The 25198-nt window shown below is 38.5% G+C and overlaps 1 protein-coding gene across 1 annotated transcript in view; it reads right to left on the reverse strand.

Moving 5' to 3' along the window:
- Window positions 1-12016, reverse strand: part of LOC124175779 (cytochrome P450 4C1-like) — a 39664-nt gene extending 27648 nt beyond the window's left edge. The window contains exon 1 of the mRNA XM_046556304.1: window positions 11264-12016. The gene's annotated coding sequence lies outside the window, so the exon portion shown is untranslated. The remainder of the gene's footprint in view (window positions 1-11263) is intronic.
- Window positions 12017-25198: the final 13182 nt, after the last annotated feature.

Consider the following 25198-nt stretch of genomic DNA (forward strand, 5'->3'; position numbering starts at 1 on the left):
TAAGTTGTACAGTACAACTATTACATATCCATTGTGTCGGAAATCGGGTCTTGATTTTCAGCGAGCCTCCCCCAATGTTCCCGGGGGGCAGTCACGTCTTGCACGGGATTCAATTTGCACCGCCCTCGTCCTTTCCCATCCCTTCTTCCCTCTCCTTGGCTCTCCTGCTCTCCCTCATCCATGCCTATGGACCCACTAACAGGCGTTCTGCGTACGCACGGTCAAATTTGAGTGACGTTTGAGACGTTTTGCCGACGCGGTTAAGTTCGAAGCTGTCTGCACGAGCCGACGAGCGGACGATTAAGCAGACGCCTGAGTCAGCCGTTTTTGACGGATGCAGGGCCGAGTCCTGAGAGCCAAAACTTTCGAAGATCTCATCACTTTTATTGTCGAGAAAAAAAAGTTCACTTCTTTTGCTTTGAAAACTCGTCCGATTTCTACCGTCAGCTCTTCATGCTTACTGCGTTTGATTGGTAATTGAATCTGTCCCATGACAGGAAAAAGTTACTGGAGACAGATTTTCTATAACGATGAAGTGTTGCCCAAAAAATCATAATCAGTTTTACTACTCAATCACATTCTCTTTCTGTTTTAGTGAGAAGCTCGGTATAACACCTCACTTCAATGCATCATATTTTTTGCATCAAAGTAATCGTACTATTATTCAAAAGATTAGACTAACAATCCGATTTTGGCCATCGACACTTCGAATTTTTTTATTCAAAAAATGTTGTAAAGAACATCAAAAATTTTGAGCACTTGCTGAAAATGGCACAACTGATGGTTGAGAAGTAATAAATTTATCTTGCATTCACTCTTCCGTCAAAAAGATTTAACTATAAAATATTTATCACTTAAAATTCTCACAAGGGAAGCATAATTAGGTTTTCATTCTCTAAAAAATGAATGACTACAAGTCAGTGCTTAAGATTATGAGCTTTTGATTCTAAAGATATGTAAAAAAAAAAAAAAAAATGAAAACCTCCACATTCTCAAAATATCATTTCTTTCTTTTAAATCAGTTTCGGTTGGTTTTTTCCCCACGCGAAATTGGCTCCAATGCGAATCCAATGTTACGACGTTTTTGTTGATACAACTTTTCAATTTTGAAGTAGCCGCTGAGAAATCTAGAAAAACTCTTTAAAAAATCAGGAAAGGTGTACTCACGTATGATAAAAAAAAAAAATCGAATAAAAAAATATCGATAGTGTTGAAATCTGGAGGGTGGTCGAGCTGAGCTGAATCCCCTATAATATTTTTCACATAAATGATGGGCTCTTTCATCGAAATTCAACTCAATAAACTTGAGATTCACATTTCAATCCCTGATTTGACTTTCTTCTTTTTTCTTTTATTACTTCACGAGCACGTGACGTGCGAAAAATGTATTCGCAATTGGTACTCCAGCTCGATGCCTCGGGCGACGAGTTATGAGAATGGAAAATTAAGAATGGCAATTAGCAGTCGTCAGCAAGCAGACGGGGCACGATGCGAGCGTACATGAATGCCCCCAGGGAACGTCGCTTGTCAGAGTATTAAAATAAAACGTCTCCACCCTGCATAGCGCCTGTCATGATCGGATGAAAATTCATCGCCCCACATCTCGCTTTCAACTTCACTGTTATTAAAAAATTGTCCATGATTATTAACCGCGGATTTTCTTCGCATGCAACGAATTTACATTTCCTTTCGCTATTGCCGAGTCTTTTGAAAAAAAAAAAATGTCAGCCTCTAAGCTTGATTTCACTACTGAATTTCATATAATTCTTTGACATTCCGAACTTCGTTGACTGTGAAAATTCTATTTGTTGGGAAAAGCTTGTTTTCAATTTCTCGTGAAAAAAGATGATCCGATCATTTATCATAAAGATGTAACGCAAAGTAAATGTTGGTGAAATATCGAAATCTGACAGTTTTCGATCCGCCTAATGTTACTGCAAACGAAAAGAGCTCGCAGAATATGTTTCCAGACACATGATGAATGTTTCGAATCAGTCGAAACTCACCCTGCGCACATTTTCTTAAGGGGAAATATGACGCGCGGTTTGAGAAAAAAAATTTCTTGAACGTCCAACATCACTCTATTTATATTATCCGTCAAAATTTCAGGCGTAATTTATGCCTCGCGTTTGCCTTTATTTGTATGCCAAAAATTGATCAATCCGATTCAATTGCATAAAAGTTGTACAAAATAGTCTTGGATTGAGAGAAAGAAAAATGATCAAAGTACAGTGATCCAGTTTCAAAAACGTAACATGGAACACTATTAGATAAGTTTTGCTTCCGCTGGGTCAAAACCAAAGTTGAGGAAAAAGTAATTCGAAAACGGTGGAAAAAAGAAGGTAAAAATATTAATTAACAAATTCTGTAATTAATGGCTACGAGTAGATAACAAAGGTTCGTATATCAAACTTGCGACTCGTAAGTTACATGATTCAACTGTTAGAACGGTAAAGAAAGAAACGGGGTAAGGAGTGGATCCGAGAATAAGTAAGGGCCGGAGAATTTACCCCGCCATCAAAAACTCCTAAGCTGGAAAAGTTTAAATTAATTTAATTCACTGTCGGCTGTCCGTAAGTGTCTAAAAGTGTCAAAACGTTAGAGGGTTGCGTGCGTGCCTGCCTAACTTTCCAACAACGGGTTAGAAACGGGCATAAGTACAGCGCTGCCACTCAGAGGCCGAAAAAGCAGAACAAGTAGCAAGGCCCGAGAGAGAGAGAGAGAGAGAGAGCGAGAGAAAAGAGCCGTGCCGAAGTGAGAAAGATTATTCGCAGTGCGAAAGCCCAAGTTTATTACCACTTGCCACTCAAATTAGTTGCCATGACGTACAAAGCCGCCAAGTCTAATCCAAAAGAAGCGTACCTATCGCTGCTGTGTAAGTTATTATTTTTCAATCTCAAAACGCATCATCGAGACCATTTCTTTCAATGAATTTCAAGAACAAGAATTTATCGTGGACCTTAATTCTGTTTGAAGTAAATTGGTTAATCTACACCTCATTTAATAAACTTCACATGGTAAATGCAGTGTAGTTCGTATTATTTTACCTTGAAATTATAATACACGAACATCAAAAAATATTTGTGATGTCAATGAGTTTCATGGACAAAAATTACTAATCATGGGTTCTGATTCCGTTCCGAGTAACTGTAGTTGATTACATGCACAGATAACGTGAATTCCACGGTATTACTTGTAACGAGGAAGAAGATGAGAATTCGGGAATCGACTCAGTATCTAATATTATCTTCTTACTTCTTCACCAGATTCGTGAAACTGGGTATGACTATCGGTATTTTTTTGTTGAATTTCGTTGACGATAAGCATTCAACGTGGACTTTGATTCTCTGTTATCAGGTAACCTAACTTGATTGTGTAAACACGATGTAGCGACGGCCGCCATTTTGCTTTAAACGAAGAATAAGAGGGGTAGAAAATGGACATTCACAGCAATCCATGACCAGACCCCATATTTAAATATCTTCTTCACCTTTTACCAAAATCATAGAATTAGGTATATCCACGACTGTTTTAGCCTACTAACAGTGAGTGTTTCCATTACTGGTCAGATTCGTGAGGATGAAAAGTGTTTTCAAATAGGGTTAGGCAAGCTGTTACTGCGCATCGCGTGTCTGAATTACACCCGCATGTTTTAATTGGCAGAAAACAGACGTGGTTCTAGCACACATACCGAGCATTGTTTGGTATTTGGGGTTAATAGTTTCGTCCGGAAGTCTGCGGTCTGCTTTTCGGATCGAGTGACTAGCCGGAGGCGTGAAATTGGCTATGTGAGATTTCGGGACCAGCTTCTAAACTGCCTCTATGCACGCGAGTCAGTTTTCTAACTTGACGCGTGGCTCTTACTTGGTTTTCGAACCAGTCATACATCTACAAATTATTGAACCACGTCTAAAGGCCAATAAGTCAAAAAAATCGTGTATTTTCTATTACACACTTTCAATATTTTACATAATATCTCGGTGCTCTCTTATAGAGCAGTTTCAATTAAAGTCACATTCACTCACATCAAACCGTTAGAAAAGTTTCTGAAGCAACGCCAGAAAACGGTAACCAGATATTTGTGATCCATGGCCAGTTTCAGCGATCGCAATACTAATCAAATTCTGCCATGTGGATGCGGCATAATTACGGAAGATCAAGACTTTGTAACGTGCCGCTGCGCTTGTCCTACGCGGAAGTTGAGGATCGCACAGGCGTGCTATCGGGCCCCCAAATAAAAATTAAGCAAACAGAAGCAAGATTCAGAATCAATGTTGGGCGTCAGGCACTAAGTGCCAACGAGACGAAAACCCGGCGCAAACAAAATGTCAATGAATGAAACATAATTTAATCAAAAAAATTAACCTAACCAAACGATACGCTCAGCCGGTAAACGGGAACATGAGGCGTCAGGGGGGGATGAGAAAAAAACCAGATAGTTAGTAGGTAAAACAGAAATTCGTACGGGACGGATAAGGCAGACTTTGACTATACCACCTTGTACAAGCCAAAATTGTGGCAATACCGTAAACGTCGGTATTACAGAACACGACGTACCGCATTGCGCACGGCGCAGAAGATCGCGGGAGGAGTGGGGAGAGACAAAGAAAATACAATATAAGAATAATACAAGAAAATGTACAATAACAATTACAGACCGACACATGATAGAACAAAAATAATAATACTGTTTACAATACCACTGTTAAAATTACGTCAAGCATGATCAATGCGTTGGAAAACGAGACGATACGGTAAAAATATGAACTCGATATTTTGTACCAAACTATTGAGTTATATAAATGAGGGAAAACAATATTCGTAAGATATGACGCGGTAGAATGTAGGTCTGAAAACACACGTGCTTATAACAAGACGCGTCTAAGGTGGTGCCCACCTCTTCAAAAGAAAGAACACACGCACACGGTCAGTAATCCAACAAAAACTGACGAAATTTAAACACAATGTCCTAGACTGAAATTGACATAGAGATTAACAAAACGCAAAATCATCGTTAAATAGACCAAATTTAATAAGGTACGACGTTGTTCACACGCACTCGCACATGCGCTCACTTACGCTCACCAGAAAGTGGAATGTACCATGTAGTATAACAATAAAAACCGGGGCGATAATTGCAATTCTGCAACAAATTGAAAGGCTCACAATAGTAAATAAGAAATACAGAATAGCAAAACGAATAATCCAAATTAGAAAGTAAACGATACTTGAGGTATGTTGGTACACAAAAGATATTTGACGATACACGAAAGCACGTAGGGTCTCGGTAGTAGCTAGCCGAGAAGTGGCGAAGTGAGAACCGTTCTTTCCCTCACGGAGTTCGTAAAAAAGGACGTTAAATAGGTGGCGTTGCTATCAGGGCTTGCAAGTTAACTGCTGTTAGGTCGCCTGGCAGGGCCGCGGCGCTCAGCAGTTCGGCCATGTTTCTGACTCGAATTTATAGCCCGTACTTAGACTTGAATGCGGTCCAATTCCTATTTCTCACTTACAATGCTGAAGCGGTCCATTTGAAAAGTTGTCAATTTAAACAGGTTATGTTTGTCATGATTGTGTTAACGTCGAAACCGAGTGCTATCTTTTACAAAGAATTCCCAATTATCACTCAGTTTCAATTTTCACACAATCACAAGAAACATAACCTATCTAAATTGACAACTTATTGAATGAACCGCTTCGATATTGTAATTGAGGAATTGGAATTGGACCGCAATTAAGTGTAAGTGTGGACTAGAAAATTCGAGCCTCTGACAGTGTGGTGGGACGATAACTTGCCAAGTAGAGCATCTTCGTACCGATAATAGTATCGACGTGGTACCGATAGTTGAAGCTGGTTTTCAGCCCACCGAAGAAGCCAAGTAATAGTCACCACCAGTAGACGGAGTGATAAGTGGACTGCGGAAGATCGTACTTCGTAGCAGCGTTACCAACGATAAGGAAATTTCTCTAGATCTAGAGAAATTAGAGTCCGTTCAAAGAAAAAAGAAAAGTTGTTTTCTCATCAAGAAATATGGTCGTTGTGTCCGGAAGCTGAATAAAATCTGAAGATCTCTGACAAAATCTCGAGACTGATAGCGAAAGCTCTAAGAATGGTCGGTGAAATCGAAACTACTGACGAAAAATCAATCAATTGTGAGGTTCCTGAGAAAAAATTCACCAATTAGATAGCGTCTGCAATTTTCGAACGCACTTATTCGACAAGTTGGTGGTTCTAAAGATTAAAGACGAAAACATTATATAAATGAAAGTTCTTTATATTTTTATATTCTTTATACTTACAATTCAGATTGTAGGATATGAATCTGTCTATGTTACTTCGTTCGGTAGTTATCACTGTATCTTTCTTGGAAAATTTTCGATGTTATAAAGCGAAAAAATTATACATATTATGTATTTTTGTATTTATTGAGTTTCAATGCCGTCAAACATCACTTTAGAAAATGAGAAACATGAATAATTATTGCGGCACCATGTAAATAAAAAATCTAAACAATTGCATTGGCGGCATTTAAAGAAATATTCGTCTGGTAGGTTGGCATTGCTGCTTCGTAGATCTGCCGCTAGTCTTCGTCAGGGATTTCAAAATCCATGCTAACTGACCCAATTCTATTGGGTCTCGAGGGAATTCGTTGTCCCTCATCATCTGTTCGTAATAGTCACATCTATACATTAAGCCACCCCGATTGGATTGATTCTATCTTCAATCGATTTTCGGTGGTTTGTTAATTGATTAACCTACCCGAACGTTTGTCGGTAATTAATTTATTTAAAAATTGATTGATAAAACTGCTTAGGGCATTTTTTTCGTCAGGTCTTTAATGAAAATGCATTTCAACCATTTCAATCCAAATCAATGTGAAATCGTTTGTCGGTGAATGATGCTTCTTAAATTGATGTAGCTTGACCAAAATCAGACTGGCTATGATGCGAGTGGTTTTAAAATATTTTTCTGCAAACGTTGTACATGAAAACCTAGGAAATATAGATATAATGACTACACGGAGAGACTTTTGCTATCAATTTTCGATTTATTGCATATCCATTATCATCATAAAGTGTTCGTATTTAGGGATAAACTATTGCTTAATTAAGTCACTTGTAATTTCAACAAAGCGCACAAGTGCAAAGTTTCTTAAAATCTTGTTATTGGTTCATATGATAGAGCATTCGAGAGAAGATTAGCCCCCAGATTGGCTTAGTTATGTTGAAGCGATACAATTTATTCATTTAAAATAAATAGTTCTTCGAAATTTATTATCCTTTGTTCAATTCATAACAAAAAACTGACACATTTCAGATATCACTATTTTCAATGTCTTAAAATTTGAATAATCTTTTTTCAACACTGTAGGCATAATGTGCAGAAACTTTACTGACTTTTCTACAACATTAAGGGAGAACTTCATTGCAATTAAGTGAAAAAATTAATTTAAAAAATGACGATTTAAACAGTAATAGAGATGATGAATCGGTAATTTCATATATTCATCACTTCTCACTGACAAATCTGATTTACCTAACTCATTATCCTACTCAATTTTACTAGTTTCAGACTATAAGAGAGAATCCCTGAACATTAGTTTTTATTACAGAAGTTTTTTTAAATCCGTATACACCTTGCAGATTGCAAAATTGTGTTTGATGGAAATAATCGATGGATTTACTGCCAAGATTAAACAATTTGAAAAATCAGTCGGAGAAAAGCAATTTAATTTTTCATGAATTGTCGATTGACCAAAAACTATTTCAACAGATGCACGTAGTGTAAATTCTTAATATTATTATACGTTCTTGCATACTCCCGACATTATAAATAATCCAAATACAAAACAAAAACTTTTTTGTCGACAACTTATGCGCGTGTATGAATTAATTACTTACCCGCCAAGCACGAACGACTCAACATTTCGTGTTTTATTTCTCGATGTTTTTTACTACTTTAATATTGAAACCCTTCATTTTTCGGCCAAGCAAATGTTGAAATAGACTTAGCAATACTTTAACAAACGAATTATTAATTTTTTTTACCAAAATGGGTTTGCAACTCAGGTGGTTTCAGGGGATTTTAATTATCCTGGAAATTACGAAGGTCATGTTTTGACCGGATTCCCACATTTTTACTGCATGCGATCGTTCCCGATCCAGAACAAATAATCAAGTTCAAGTGAAATTGTTAATGCCATTCCTAAGTCATTTTCCAAAAATGAATACTTTTCAATCCAGCAGAATCGCAAAAACCCATTGTCCAAATATTAATTCAATTTAAAATCGATTAATTTTGAGCAAAACCGGCCAAGCGATTTTCTGAATTATTACAATGCAAACAGAAATTTCTTCGTCCGATGCTGACTCAAAAGTAGATAGTAGAATTCAAATGAAATTCAGTCTCTATTGACAATGAGTTATCCAATAAAATGAACATCTATTTCCCCAATATTATTCATTACTTCCTTAAGTGTTACTCTCGTAAACTTGACTCATTTTGATTTTGATTTGAGTTCTGAATAGGGCATTTTTTCTGACCAAAACATCTAATTCAAGTTCCTTGTTTGTATAGTAACTTAAGCACAGTTGCAAAGTTACTCAGCAGTATTCAATGCACCAAGAAAAAAATTGACAGAAGGAAAAAGTTTTAAAGTACTGACGGAGGCAAGCTAGAAAACTAGATATGATCCAACTTCTGAAGTATCAGCATGCACAAGTCGATTTATTTAACGATACTAAATGCGATTGGTCGCTGGGTTTATCAGCTAATACGAGATTAGCTCGAGGTCACGAAGGCGATTCGACTGATAAACGAAACAGTGGTGACTGGACTTTGCAGTTGCGTAGGAAAGGCGTAAAGATATAAATGAAATTACAGAGTCAGCGCGTATATTGGAACAGGTATTAATTTTAGCATCGTGACAGTGAAGCTGGTTCGCGCCTCTTTGAAGTATCCAAAACCGTCCGAGAGCCAACAGCCATTGAGAATTCGAAAAACACGAAACGAGGCGATGAATCAACGACAGTCTATGCGAAAAAAATAAATAAAATCAGATCTAAGACGGACTGAGATTCAGGCGTTGATAAATAACCTATTTTGACGCAATGATCCATCGAAAAAATTTACCGCCGTTATACAGGCCGATTTATATTCCAAACTGAAAACTTCGTCAGGCTGCGTTTTAAGCGTGCAGTAAAGTCCCAAATTACGACACGCAGCGTTTAAGGACAGAAGTTTCCTTGTTGAAAAACATTCGTTAATCCGAACACGGTTTCTCAAATTTCGAGAATCTGAATCAAATATGTCAAACGGCACCGTAAATCCTCTTTGCCTTTCTGTTTCAACTGCACCGCGGGTTTAATCAATCAGTTCCTTTTGGACTAGACCCAAATTCTCAAATTTCGGAGACCAAAGCGACGATTCACTTATACTAAAACCAAGCTGATTGCGTCTCGAGTCAGAAATTTGTATCTGTCATTAGCCGAATGATGAATACGAAAGGGATCCAATTTCATTCTCGAAAGTTTGTGCGATACGCTTGATTATAGATTATGAGTGTATTATATCTTCAGTCGGAATCAAATTTCATATTTATTATAAATAGACGAACTTTTGAATTTCAGAAACTTCAGAAGTTTCGAAACATCGGTTATGTATATTTCATGGAAATATTTTGTCTACATGTAAAACAGAGAAGCGAAAATTAATTGAATTACGTACACAGCATATATGAAAATCACAAAAGATTAATTCACTTATGTCATTGCATACGTAAATAAAAGCAGTCAAACCAAATTGCTTGCAATAACCTCAGTTATCTTTTATGGATGTAAGATGAAAAATTTGGTACAAAATTATCTTATGTTTCGAAGCAAAACTCGGATTTTTCTGTCTTTCCTCACGAAAAGATCAAACTTTACCTAAAAAACGGATCATAGCAATACAACCTTAATAACGTCAACCTCGTCAAACCGAGATTAGAGCTTGTCTCTTGTCCCTTATTGTTCTTCTTTCACGTATATTCTTCTCCAGCTCGTTTCACGAGCGAAAATGTCCTGACCTTTCTTATCGAAGCTCGGATGCCCTCAAATATAACAAGATTGGAGCGGCCAATGATTCATGACAGAGACAGTAAAACGGGAAAAGTGGGGACCTGGATACAATGCTCGACTATTCATCCCTTCGGCTTCGAGAATTTCCACCAAAACAATTTCCAAGAAGGCTCCCAACGTTTGTTGTATTCACGTGATTCCTTCATTGCGCAATTTTCGCATTCAGTGAAGGGATGATTGATTAATTGGCTAAAAAAAAACTGAATGAAATTCCAGATCTGTTTCAAATCAGGATACTTTTCGACCAACTTTTCAACCAACAAACTTGGGTTCGACTATTCAAGACTTCTCTTTTGGTTTGTAACTCTCTATTAACAACTGCTAAAAAATTAGTCTTTGCTTTTTCACACTTGGGAAATAATAAGCGTTTAGTAATTTCCGGCTCAATTTCCTGCTGTATTTTGGAATTAGTTGATTATCCGTTACACATAAACAGTTAATTATTCAACAACTTCAGATGGTTTCATTTCGCTGAATATTTTCACTGTCTTATTTATAAATGCCTGGAGCATAAAAATTTGTAATTCATTGTCAGGTAACTTTTTAAAACGTTCGGAAAAGTGATACTATTTGTTGTGCCTTCGTTCTAATTTCTCAGCCAACAAAGTGACTTGTGTGTGGAATCCAATCTCAATAACATAATACATGGCATTGGCTTTTCTCAACGTCAGACATAAAACCGTGCTTCGAGCGTTTTTTTTATCAGCTGAGGCGGTAAAATAGGAAAAAGAATTCACAATCAGTTCAAGTGTCAAGTGTCCTAGTTATTATTCCTTGGCAGCACTTCTGTGAATATAGATAATATCCCAACTATTAATAGCTGCCAAGGAATTGCATATTAAATGTATAACGTATAGAGAGTGAGCTATTCGTTGTGGAAACATGCATTGCTTCGAATAATTTTTACATCCCCAAGAGATTTTAATAACTGTACTATATGAATGGATCAAAAATTAATAAGTGATATCTGTTTTCCAATATTTTTACATTTTAATTGCAATCGTCTAATTAAGAACATTCGTCTTCGGAAATTACGAAATAGCTTTTCGTCTCGATGTTACGGTTGCTGGAAGTTGTTAACCAAAGGCTCTTATCGTAATATTTGGAAGTCATTAAAAGGAATACTGAAGAGGGTAAAAACACTCACTTTTTGAAGTAACCGAAGAGAAGAGGATAATCCGTTCAGCACGAGAATTCGAGGCACTTGCACGTCACTCTAACTGCACTTTGAATTTTAGCACTGTGACGATCAGCAACAGGATTTGAATTTATTCCATTCTCAACACAACTCTGGATTACGAAAAACGAAACACATCGTGACGGACAAAACAATACCAACGATCGGTGGAAAATTTAATCGTCTCTATTACAATTTCTCTGACAATGAGTTATCGATGAAAAAAAATAAGAAATTTCCGCGATTCAATCTGAATAACGCCGCTTCACTTTGAGGAGCAAATTAACTCGGAGGGAGAGGAAAAAGTTTTGCTCCAGTCGAGTTAGAATCCGACTCGACAAATGGTAAACGGAGTTATTATCACTGCAGTGATCATAACGAAGTGATTATGGTGAAAGTAACGCCTCTACAGCTCCAAAATTTATGCCAGTATTTCCAGGATCCAATCTTCAGCTTTCACAAACTCTGAAAAAAGCTCGACGACTTTCAGCTTCAATCGAACTGCTTGAAGCGTCACAGTGTAAAAAATTTGAGCTTTCGACTTTACTAAGTTGATATCCGCTGATCTGTTTTACCGGACTTTAAACTTTGAGTGTCGAAAAAACATTCAGATGGCGAATTTTGACACCGTGAGTTATCTTTGAACGGCACTTAACAGAATCCGACGGACCGCAGCGAAACCGAAAAGCAGAAGTGGTTTGGCTTCAGAGGAACGGACGCGAGGACTGTGAAGGCATAGGCACCGATCATCACCGTTCGGTTAGCCATTCCCTCCCACCCTTTCTATTTCTCTCACTCGCTCTGTGATCACACACTCGATAGTTCAAGATGACAGTGCTTAAGATCCACCGAGGTATTAACAACGTGTTTACTGTTTATATGTATAATACTTCGTACTCTGGCGGTAGCAAGGTAGACGAAGTGACACTTCACTTGGAAATCAAAACAAATTTGTCGTAACACCTGCACGGGAAGTTCCACTTTGCGCGCTGTGGCGGACGCACAAAGTACCCGATTCCCCACAGTTCAGAGGCTGTTAGAAAATATCACACAACTGTTAGGAAATGGTATTTTTGACACAGCGTGCAGTGAGTTCGTTTTACCGTGCCTGCGGAATGTGCGATAAGTGAATGTTACCTTTACAGCGACATCTAGAACTGTAATAAGATATTCCTGCGCACTGTGTATTTACCAGATTATAATCGATGTAAACAATTGCGGCGCTAAGGAACGAAGGCGACGCTCGGATTACTAACATCGATTACAAAAGGTCATATTAGCTTGCCTTTGTGTACCAATACCACTTTCATCAGATCATATCGCGAACTTACCACAACTTGTGTCAAGAAATAATATACATAACTCGCGCGGGCGGGTGACCCTGCACTTGTCACGTAATGTACCATTTCCTAACAGTTTTCTGAATTAAACCGTTATAACTATCGCCATATGGCGTGATGACTCGTGACTACGATCACGTCCGCTGTGTGCAGCAGTGCGTCTACGTTCGGGTTAGACTACTTTACACCAGTAGAGAAAAGTTCGACATGAGAAAATTGTAAACGTGGTAGACTAATCCGACGAATACGCGTTGCTGCAACACAACGAATGCGATCGTAGTCATGAGTCATCACGTCAGATGGTGCTAGTTATACCGGTTTAGCTCAGAAAACTGTTAGAAAATAATGAATTACGATACGAGTGCGCAAAGTAGGTGATTTCCGCACGAGCGACGTTTGTCGCCCGAGCCTAGCGAGTGTGGGTACACCCACGCAGCGTACGAGTATCGTATAATATTTTTCCTATCAAGTTGCGCAAAGTTCGACAGGTCTACCAAAGAAGACAAAGACGACGGGATGCAAGCCGGCGCTCGAGCCAGCGAAGTTCACACGGGTGACTATACATCGTGCGTACGTTCTTATACATTCCCGCACGCTCTTCACAGTGTATGGGAAACTTTGCAAACGCAAATTCGTACGCAAAATCAAACTTTGCGCACGATAATAGGAAAATATTATTTCCTAACAGTTGTGTGATATTTCCCAACAGTTTCTGAACTCTGGGGAATCTGGTACTCCGCGCGTCCGCCACACTGCGCGAAGTCGAACTTTCCGTGCAAGTGTTACAAAAAATAATATACAATACGCGTGCGCGTACGTAACGCTTGTATCGTAACTTATTGTTTCGATTGATTTCATTGTTTGATTCGATTGATTTCCAATGTATCGAGTAAGAGTGGGGGTAAGAATATAGAAATGTTAATAAATAGAAAGACCACAATATCGAACTTAATTTGCAGAAATGAAAACTGTAGAAAATTGTAGATTGGTGGAATAAAAAAATAGTAAGGTTAGAATATAGAATACCCAAATGTAAAACCGTCAGAATTCGTCTCGGTGATGTAGAATCGTACACAGGTTCTGGCATTTGCCGTTCTATGTTATGAACTTTCTGTATTTTGTCTTTCTGTATTTCGATTTTATATATTTTCGATGTTCTACATATATTTGGACCTTATACATTTTGATGATTCTACGAATCAGATTTTCACGTCATTTGTTAACGATATTTTGATCCCTCTATCAATTGGTATTCTATCTATCTATATTCTATCTATACGAGTATTTTCAAATTATAGGCATTGAATACTTCTCAAATAGATGGATTAAAAGATTTTTCAGGACATCTTTTGAAATTTTCAATTCTGAAACCATAGAATTTTGTAAATCCAAAACCTTGGAAAATGCTCGAAACAAATCGTTCTAACATTGGACCAATCTAAAAACAATCGGAAGCGGAAATGAGCCGTGACTTTTTATGAAATAGTCTGCGAATAAAATGAGTTATCGATATAATAGTAAGATTATCAATGTTCATAATTTTGGTATATTATATATCTGTGTATTTAAAAAGATTTTCATAGTTCACACAGATAATCAGATAAATACTTAATGTACGACTCTCATTTGAAAATCTATAAAAAATGTAAATTTTTGACGAAACAACCTCCTTGATACAAGACAATTCCGAGGCTCAAAGCTCTGTAATAATAAACTAACATGGAAAAAAGCTACTGGGCTTTAGTCAAAAAGTGGTCGTGCAAAACGAAGTAACCACAAGCTCAAACTCGAAGCCTAAAACAGTTTTCGGTTCATTTCTAAACCAAGCCTTGGTACGGTTTTCTCATGATGTCCGCGGCTTTCATCCACTCCGTATTACGAGTTAAGCTCTCTTTATCCGAGATAAATTAGCCCGGCAAATAAATAACCTTATCTCATTCCCCCGCCTTTGCTCGACAGCAATAGCCAACCCTAATTGGAATTATCCCAGCCTTTCATCCAGCGTCACAATTTGTCAGAAGCTAGGCCAGCTATGATGGTTTATCTTACTTCCGCCAAGGCTACCCGTTTTCCAATTAAATTCCGCTCACATTTGGGTCAAGCCAGATGCTGACCAAAAACAAATCTTGTTTTAGAGTGCTGCTCAATCAGAATAATGATGGTAAATTTTTTGAAGGTTCTAATGGACTCTGGTGAAAGTCCTACTAAATTTTTAATAGTTGACAAAAGTGATTTTATTCAGATCAATTTTGAATTCACTAAAATCATCTTCTGAAATATCTCTCAAACATCTTTTTTGGTATATTATTCATGAACTCGTTGTTTGATTATGAAGATTTTCTCGGAGATGTTTATACTTTAGGTTCATCAAATTTTAATTTTGAAAAGATCCGGTGTGAAAACTTTGGATTGTGAATATCTACCGCGTTTTACGAAGTGTTCAAATTATCCAAAAGTAAAGATTAATTGAAAGTACAGACAATCAGAATTCCTGACAATATAACATTTTTCCCCATAGTCGTTGACAGGAAAGTCGAGATCTCAGGATAAGGAATTATTTCAAGACTAAGATCGAAAATCCATCGTGAATCAAAATGTTATTCCCAAATTTTAAACATTTTTTACAGAGAGTTCACGATGATTCACTGATTACCCTGATAGAGATAACTTCTCAGTGACTCCTGAACTCCATATCAATGTAATATTTAATTATTCATCAACAACGATTAGTGCGAGCAATATGTATCTCTTATGATAGAGTTCGTTTATTTTTTCATGGACTTGAAATCTAGAAACAAAATCATTGGCTTATTTGCGTACTTTTCACTCGTTCATTTTGTGGAAAAAGTTTTCACTGGACTTGGTGAAAAGGTGACAAGTTCAGCTCGGACGAATCGAAAAAGGCTGACCAGTCAAACTCGCTATAAAACCGCAAGTCTGACTTTGCAAAGAACCTGGCAAAGCTTCTTGGAATATAATTTGACCGCATGAGTACAGCGGGAAAAAGTTCGTCGACTTTCTTTCGCGGTGGTGAAAAAGGGGCTGAAATGAGTCGAGGGCGAGGAAATGAGACGGTTAAGGCGGGTTTCGCTCCGGTCAGCGGAGGATTACTTTGTGCGATTTTAATTGGTCCTGTGATCTCTTGTCAACTGAATTCAAATACGGGCAAAAGAGTTTGAACGGAGGAGAAATTTTTTACCCGTTACAGGCTTCCGATTGGGATAAGCCACGTCACATAATTTTATTTTATTTCTCTTCCAGTTTATTATTCATTTTTCCATACGCTGTTGATGTACTTTACTGGATTAAAATTCGATATGATGAATTAAATTGTATCCTAGAAAATTACATTCAAATTTATATTTAAAGAAAAGATAGGAAACATTTTTGAGGATTTACAAAGAAAATTAATCGCCGTTTACAATCTTTTAGACGCAACGTTTTGACGATATGTTCACGAAACAGTTCGATCAGTATACAAATTAGGAGAGTGACCTACTGCAGGTAGAATGTAGATCGTCCACAGATTTTGTCTGACCGTATGCTTGCTGAAAATTATCTAGTTGGTTGTTCACCATAATTTAACCATCAATTAAACGGTGAAACTAATGAACAATTACCAGTCTGTAGTAAATATTGTGGGGAAAAACGATGGAAAGCTAGGCCATAATAAATATTCAAGGCCGGTTTTAGATACAGATACCTGTATCGAGATTTTACCGACACTTGGCCAAGTAGCAATCGCTTTTGCAGAACGTTCGAAGGTGAGGAAAATTCCTAAATTTTCGGTAAGATAGAGCTACGAAATTAACCGACGATCGATAACGTCGAGCAAATGATCCGTTGATCGATAAAGTCAATTAGAGTGGGGATATCCCTCATCCTCGAACATCTTAGACAAGGGTTTGTGTCTGGACCAAGTATCGGTAAAAATGTTGGTACAGGAAACTGTATTCAGAACATGCGTTGGGTATCTACTGACCATATCGGTATATGGTTTTGTGAATAAGGGTGGAAGCTCAACCGCAAACGTTCCAAGAAATTGCATCCGCTGTTTTGATGCCTGTACATCGCCTTTTAAATCCATTATTGTTGCAAATATTTGCGAAAATATATGTCCGAGTACTGAATGCGGCATGTGAAAATTTTTGAGGTTAATTTATTAAGTTATGGAAAAAGTGATTATCTGGAAACTGAGTGAGCCGTGCACAGCTTTGGAAAAACTCAGATGAAGATGAAATTGATATTCTTGATAAAAAAATTTTAAATATGCAAGGTGAAGAGACCGTGTTGCCTATTTACTACGCACAGTGCTTCATATAACAAGAGTATATTACGGGTTTTTTCACCAAGTGTGATATTGAGGTCAGAGTTTCGTAATGTCAGATTTGCTTGCGACTGTACATGTGCGGAGTAAAGAAAAAACCACTTTTACCTTCTAGAACTTAAAAATGCTGTTTATTGTTCTCCACGCATGCGTAATCATGACTCGCTTTTACTATCGCTAAAACGGTTTCCTTACGTACCGATCACAAACATAAAAAAAACGGGTGAAAATTCTTACTTCATATGAAAAATATTTTAGACCTGTCTAAGAAAAGGTTTGATACCACAATCAGATGTACTACTAGTGAGATCATTTTCTTAATATTGAAAAATGATTGTTCAATTCACGCAAATGAAAAATTATAGCTTGGTTGTAATTTATGCTATGTACATGAACTAAGCATGCCCCATCAAACAACGACAAAGAAATATACGCCTTTGTGAATAGATAGGCTGATTCAAAGGTATCGGATAACGAATGATTTAGTTATCCCATTTCACTAGATAGATGCCGGGAGCCCCTCTTAATAACTGCTCATCTTATTCTCTGTTTTTCAAATGATAGCACCAATGAATCCTCGAGTTACTTGTTATATTTACAAGCCACTTTTTCCCAACATTCTTCTCCAAAATCAAAAATGTCCCACAAAGTTCTTCAATTGTGTATTTCATTTGAGTCGTTTCTGAAGCTTGAGTTATTATTTTTCCATGTAATTAATAAATACCTTAAAATGAGCTACCTAGGAATATAATTTTATTATTCCCCATTACCTGTTTCCCATCATCGAAACCACTGTATTCTATTTCACCCTCGGGTTTTATGTGCGAAATTCAGTCTGAATGAGGAAAAGGATTTCCGCAATGTTACAAATGTTTATAAATTTCACATTAATTGTTGTATCCCAATGATCATGACTTTACAATGTTGATACATCGTGTAATAGATAATACGTCGATCTAGCTCTAAATGCGAATTAAAATAAAAGTTAACCTGCAAATTTTGTAAAGTGTAAAGCATTACCTCCACAACTGCAACGGCCTTCGACAACCTCTCGAATCCATTTTCGATGCGAAGAAAAAGAAATAAAAAAACCATTGAAGTTTATGAATGCCATAATAAAAAAATTTGTTAATTCGTATCAATGTTTTGACCCGCGCTGTATTTTTTTTTTTTTTGAATATTCAGCCGGAAAGTCAACATCAGAGAAAAAAATATCAATCACACCGCATATACATACCTTTACGGTACTCAACCTGGATATAAGATGTAACTCCAGTTGCCTGTTTCAGGCGCGCGGATCGTTCCGCTGTTGGAACAACTCACAGCACACAAATTGACATGTAGATTTTTAGAAGTCTGCTCACGAGGCTTAAATTTTCCATCGTTTCGGGATGTATACAATATCATTTCGTTAGCATAGTAAGGACTTCTCGTTAGATATAAAATTCGAAGTACATTTTTCGTGTAGCTCCAGGATTATATGATACTTTTGAAGCTTAGATAGTTGAAATTTATCAACTTAGATTGTTATCCTCGGTTTCAAAGATTGATATATGCCGACTTTTGGTGCCTCAGTCATGGCAGAATTTGAAGATCTTCGAACATGTGAAAGGGCAAAAATATGTGTATTAAATGAAATCATCAACAGGTTGATTGGATTGGTCAATAAAATTGTGTATAGAGAAAAGTTCGGAAGTCGTAGAAGACGTTTGTAGAAAGAAAAAATAATAGTAAGATGGTCAGGTATGTTTCCAACCCAAACAATTACGTGCGATCATTTCCTGACTACGCTGTCCAGCAAATCACCATCTGCATCTGTTGACCAGCTAAGCGTTGAAAATTGGGCAAGATCCATGTTGAAACGTTCGACATTTTTGGCTATTCAATCATTGTTGATAAGGCGCATTTTATTTGGTTGAAAATTCCTCAGTGCAACCATTGTGTTGTAAGATGTGGACTCATTTGTACACTCAAAATAAAGTATATGCCTGGATGAATATGGATTCACAGTAATTGTTTGCGCGTATAACGAGCTATGAATATGGTACTTTCAATAGAAAAAATATAACTGAATCAGAATAAACATTCTCGCATTTTCCAATGAAATATTATGATTTGTGTGTAAAAATTACATGAGCATGACTAGAATTTCCTCTGAAGTTAATACGATTTGTTTTCATGGAATTGTCTGGTCAACACAGAGGCGAATATAGGTGACTTATTGTTAGAGTAACATACTTGATTACGGAATACTGTTTGAGAGTATACATCAAACAGAAGCTTGATATTATCATTGTTAATCCCCAATCAGGGATTCTCTATGTCTGGCAACAGTCTTACATATTTCAAATATCAGTTTTTGTGTACGGACGACTAAATCCACCTGCGTAAGTCTCCGTAACTGCTTCAATGCCTTCGCCTGCTCCGATTCACTCTTTGCCTAACCATCGCTACAGATGAAAATAACTAGGTGAGATTTCATTATATCGCCTGAATTTTGATTTTATTTTGAATAGCTAAAATGTTTTGAAGCTGGATGAAAGTTCAGAGTATGGACACCATTAGACATTTAACACAAGCCTGTATAGGTACATACGTACTATAATACTTGAGACAAAAGTCGAACGTTAGAAAATAGACAAAATTTCCAAAATGCTGGCTGGTACGTTGCTCAGTGTATCTTTAGTTGCTTATGCGCAGGCGGAATAACCATGCTAGATGTCCTGTTTTGCGCATGCTCGAAATAACCCGGTATCAAATCATAAATTGTATGCACTTTTTACGGGTCAGTCTCGTCGTTTTTGAAAGAAGGATACAATTTATGATAAATTGACTTCATAATTTCTAAGATTATGAAACCTGAAGCAGAAATTAGATTATAGCTGAATCCGACATAATATATTTGATTCATAAACCTAGGTTTCACGCATTCACCTTATTTAAGACATACTCTTCGCCTCTAATTTGGGTATCAAGTCTCGAAATTAGCTTGTTTGTTCTGATTGTCTTCGTCATATAATGCATTATAATTAGCAGTAGATATCAATACCCGGATAACAAAATGTTTGCAAATTGCATTGCATTCAATATTGCACATATGACGACGTCGTTATATCTAACTGTTCGGAAATGTGGCACTTTACGCACGCTCCACAAGTTTTTTAAATCCAACTTTTCAAGCAAGTATTAGAAAAATTAATTCACAACATTTGAAACAGTTTGTCAGCATTTGAGCAGTTTCTATCCCTGTGAGAAGATTTCGCCGACCAATGAGATTGAATTATTTGGCGCATGCGCAGTTGATTTTCATGTTTTAAGAGATTGTCCCGGTATGTAAGTGTGACGGAACTACCAAAACTCACAAACTTAATTTTTAACTCAATCTATCGCAGTTGGAATAATCATTCGCTTAGCTCAATTAACTAACAGAGCTCTATTACCTAATGGAGGGTACAACCTCTGCAAATATCGCCACAATACAAATTTTACGCCGTGATACCAGGACCGCCCTCTCTTGTGGGACAGATCACCGGGGAAAAAAAGGATTCCCGAGTGCCAGAAGCCCAGATCATTACAGGACCACGATGTCTCGAGAAGGAGGACAGTCCTGGCCCGGTAGACGACTTCGAACAATACGCCGCTGGTGCTGTGTCGCAACCGGTGCACCTTCACGACACAGCCTTATCGTGTCTCGTCCACATTATATCCAACTACAGGCACGCAGTGATAAGTTACCACAGAAAAATAACAGTATACGTGACCACACTGTCGAATAAAAGAGTTTGTAGCGAAGACACGGTAACAAGACTTGGCGAAATTATTCAGATAGTTGGAAAAGATGCTAAAGATACGACCGTTCTCTGTGAAGTCTCTTTTGTATCCGCATTGAGTCGAGGGGTTTCAGAGGGTCTGGCCGTGGGCAACCACCCCCACACCCAGTGTAGTGGAGAACCACATGTCGTCCTGGATGCATGTGAGGAGGCAACCCAGGCTTTCCTCTGCAGGTTTCGTCGCAAGCCACTTTCTCTAAATTATGGGTTGTAGCCGAGTGCTGAGCGAGTATGCCTTTCAGGCCTTGGTTATGTCGTTTTAAAAGTATTTAACAATTGTTCGTACATGCTAAGAAGGTGGGAGAATTTTACCTGGCTCGTTGCTGTCAGTTGTGGGGCCGTGCGAGCTTCCTGGAATCTTACCGGTCGAACTCTGTGAGCTCTTAGGCTTACCATTCCAAGCCCGTGGAACGGCATTTGAAAAGACGCAAAAACAGGTAAGGAAAGTGAAATGAAATAAGTAGGTGCAACTAAAACTAATCCAGAGGGACGAGATTCCTTTTGCGCTACACGCTAAATTATAATAGCGCACTAGGAGTAAACAAAATGAAATCAATACGCAAAGTGCTCCATCAAAAAAGCTCGTTACAACTATTAAATTGGCCAAAAGACTTATAATACACTGGTATCGTAGAACCACGTTTTTCGAATTTTGACACGGACTAGTGTGCAAAATTTCGGTCTTGACAAAAAAAAAAAAAATAAAGTGCTTTCAAAATGATCATTTTCAGTTAATATTTTCCGCTCGAGCAAACGGTTTTATAGTTGGGAATTTCCTTAATACAGTTCAATGTTCCCGAATACACGAATACACGAATACAGTAACAATAACAAGACAAGTCAGTACTATAATATTTTTTTTCAGCAGATAGCTGTAGAGGACTATATGTATATATATATACTCTGGATGGCTATAATATATATATATATATATATATATATATATATATTTCTCTTGAATCCATGAATATCATGCTACACGTCACGGTACTCTATGCATGCCCTACCTTTGAAATCCAAAATGCACTCGACAACGCGATGGAAACGTTCAGGGAATTCGGTTAATCAACAAAAATGCGGTTGTTCGGCCGACTGCGCTCTGTATGCAACTTACTTTGTCGGGAACACTGACGCCACGGCGTCTGGTTTCCGTTATCATCAGAGGTCGGGGCTTTCGCTCCAAATCAAACTGGAAAAACGGTATTACGCGGAAGTGTGCGACAGCATCTTGAAAGCATACATTTCTCTGTGCAGTCGAATTCCTTGACACTGGGTATATCTGGGGTCTCAAGATCGCCGATTTGAGAAGTAACGTCAGACCTGAGACGTTTTCAAAATTCAAAATAGCAGATCTAATATGAGCAATTAGGATCAATTTTTATATTTTCGGTCCGCCATATTGGATCCGCCATTTCGATTTTCAAATTCTGACATCAAATTCGATTTCAGCGACCCCGAAAACCCCAGAGTAATAAATTTTAAGCAAATCGATTCAACTATTATATTTTCAGTCCGCCATATTGGATCTGCTACTTTGAATATTGAAATTTTGACGTTGGATTAATTTTTAGCGACCCAAAAACCCAAGATTACTGACTTCAACTTTTCTAGTCCCCATTACCTTCCCGAAATTACATTTATACGGTAAAAACGACATTTTTAACACTTTTTTGATCTATAGCGCTAGCTATATTTGCGGAATCGTCATAATCCCTCTTGAAACATCAACATTGACACCTCAGGAGTCCAATTATGCAAAAATTGACTCCTAACATGAGGATTGATAAAGAACACTAGACTGTTTTTCAAAGATGTAGCAATTATTGTAATACACACTCCAAGAGGTAAGAATTTCAGACAAATCGATTTCTTGACTTTCCGTTCATTTGTCGATAATTGGTGGATTGGCAGGATACACATTAGGAGTATATGTTATACGAATAAAAAAAATAACTCAATCATAATATGGTGCATGATGTGAAGAAAAAATTATGAGCTATATCTATTTTACGAGGGTTTCCAACCACTTCTTCCGCTACAGCAGCTTCACCCGCTTCGCTGATTGGCGCTTCGTTCATCCGATGACAAACGTTGCCGACTTTGCAGGGAAGTTCTCGAATCCCTTCCCCACGTGATCTGCCACTGCCGGACGCACTCGGCCACGTGGAAACTGCGCCACGACCACGGTCTTACATACAGGTCTTGCAAGCAACAGAAATTTGAGTAGTGGGGGTAGCCGCGTTATTGTCCAGATTTTTTTTTGCCTCTACTAGTCACTACGCGGCTCTATCAGTTATTCATAGACACATGAGTGACATTCACGGTCTTATAGACAAGTCTGGGCACTCCAAGGCCCTTCCTATATAACGCAGCGTGACCGTCTTGAAGCCTATGTTTCTCAATTTGTACACCAAAGACCGGAGCGCTGCAATCTCCGAGGCCTGTGTGCAACAAAGAGAGGAATATAGGACAGCCGTCTTTTTCTCCGTGCGCTTGCGTGCTAAATAGACCTCTCCCTCACTAGCGCTAGCGGCGAAAATTCATAACATCGGCTTCATTTTCGAGCACGGTTTTACAGCTGGAGTGCCCAGACCTGTGTATACAACCGTGGTGACATTACAACGTGAGGTTATCTGTGTATGAGTATCAAAAAGATTGGTTAGGGTTCCGCCAAATAATAATAATAAGCTTATGAATAACTCGTAGCGCCGCTCTTGTGGCCATAAGTTGTACTTTTGTTTCAGACGTGAACTGACAACCCCCCACCACGTTCGTTGCAAGACCTGTATGTAAGACCGTGGCCACGAGGCCAACGTCGTTCGTCTAGGAATAGGAGAATCGCCTGCCGGGGCAGCTCCGGGTAGACAGGCGAGTTGACGGGGTCAACGGGAACCTGGGGCTCTCAGACCGGATATTATAGTCCGGTACGAGCCCTCAAAGATCATCGTTGTCATTTATGTAACCGTGCCTTTCGAGATCCGTAAGGTAGCTTTTGACGAGGCCAGGGCGTGCAAACTCCTCAAGTACAAGCCCTTGGACTCAAAGCCTCGAGCTTGGAAGGCGCGGTTGCCGGGAATGGGTTATGGAATGGAATAATTGATACAATTTCACTCAGGCATTCATTGACCTATTTTAATTTTTAAGATATAAACATTTGAACATTACGCTCCCGTATCGGATGGTTTCGGACCACTGTGCGACGCTCAAAGAAACCGGCATCATCTTGCCCACTTCTGCGAGGAGTATTCTAGACATCTCGTAGCTAACAATTCTAAACACAAGCGGTATTATCTGCGAGGAAGCACGAAAAGTTAGGCTTGCAAGTATGAAGCAAGCAGCGTCGCAAACCGGAAGAAATTAGATACCAACAAAATTTTTGTGCCCTCCTAGTCATACACATTTTTAGCTAAGGGCAAATGAATATCCTCAGCCCATCAAACATTAGCAACATCACTACTACATCTCGAAGTAATATGTTTTAGAATCTTGTAGCTATGGACAGAACAAATTCAATTGTCAAACAGATGTTATACGCTAGTGACTTATTGCGAATAACCGATGGCTGGTGTGTGTGCTATTTAGGACTGGAGGGGGGGTTGGTGAAAGGGGGGATGGTGGCGGTGAGAAGAGAGATAAAAAGGGAGAAAAGGAAAAGAGAACGGGACAGAGAGAGAGCTTAGGGAAATGGGCCAGGAAGAGAGAAAGGAGGTTAGGAAGAAGAAGAAGAGAATCCTAAGGAGTGTTTTGATTGTTCGTTTGCGATTGTGTTTTTTATTGCTGAGGTGGAGTGCGGCTGGAGCCGGAGGTGTTGTGATGCCGGTGGATCGACTGGCTGACAGTATTCTTTCCCGGCCAGCAGCCGTAGCTTTATAGGCCGGCGCGGACCATGGAGAGAGGCTGGCCGGCCGAGTTTACTGCGCGGAGTGGCGGCGCGGGCATTTGCGGTGTGCATAAGGCTGTGCTCGTTTTGCATATAACTGCATGTAAAATTCCCCGCGCCTGGTCCGTTCGCGTCTCTTGGGCCGGCTCTGGCACGTGAGCGTCGAGACGAGGGTTGCGGGTAACAGAGAAAAAATGAAACATTGCACTTCGCTTCGAAATGAATCATATGTCTTGTCAGCTACCGTTTCGCAAGAACTATGCTGAATTAGTTCGTAAAACTACCGTTTCGAGTTACCGTTGATTTCAGCAGTTACTGCCTTCGAATCGTCGAATAGCGGATTATATTATCAATTATCGCAGTGTCACTTTTAAAGAAAATTTGGTAAAATCACGCCACTCTGTAACATGTATACAGTTCTAACAAGGGGAATATACGGTCGACGGATTTTTTAATTTTTTTATACTTGTAGTACAGAAAGGTCCAGACCCAAATAACAAAACCCCAAAGCCATAGGGCTAGATATCC

The sequence above is a fragment of the Neodiprion fabricii genome, chromosome 2 (genome assembly GCF_021155785.1).
Source record: "Neodiprion fabricii isolate iyNeoFabr1 chromosome 2, iyNeoFabr1.1, whole genome shotgun sequence".
NCBI classification, from domain to species: Eukaryota; Metazoa; Arthropoda; class Insecta; order Hymenoptera; family Diprionidae; genus Neodiprion; species Neodiprion fabricii.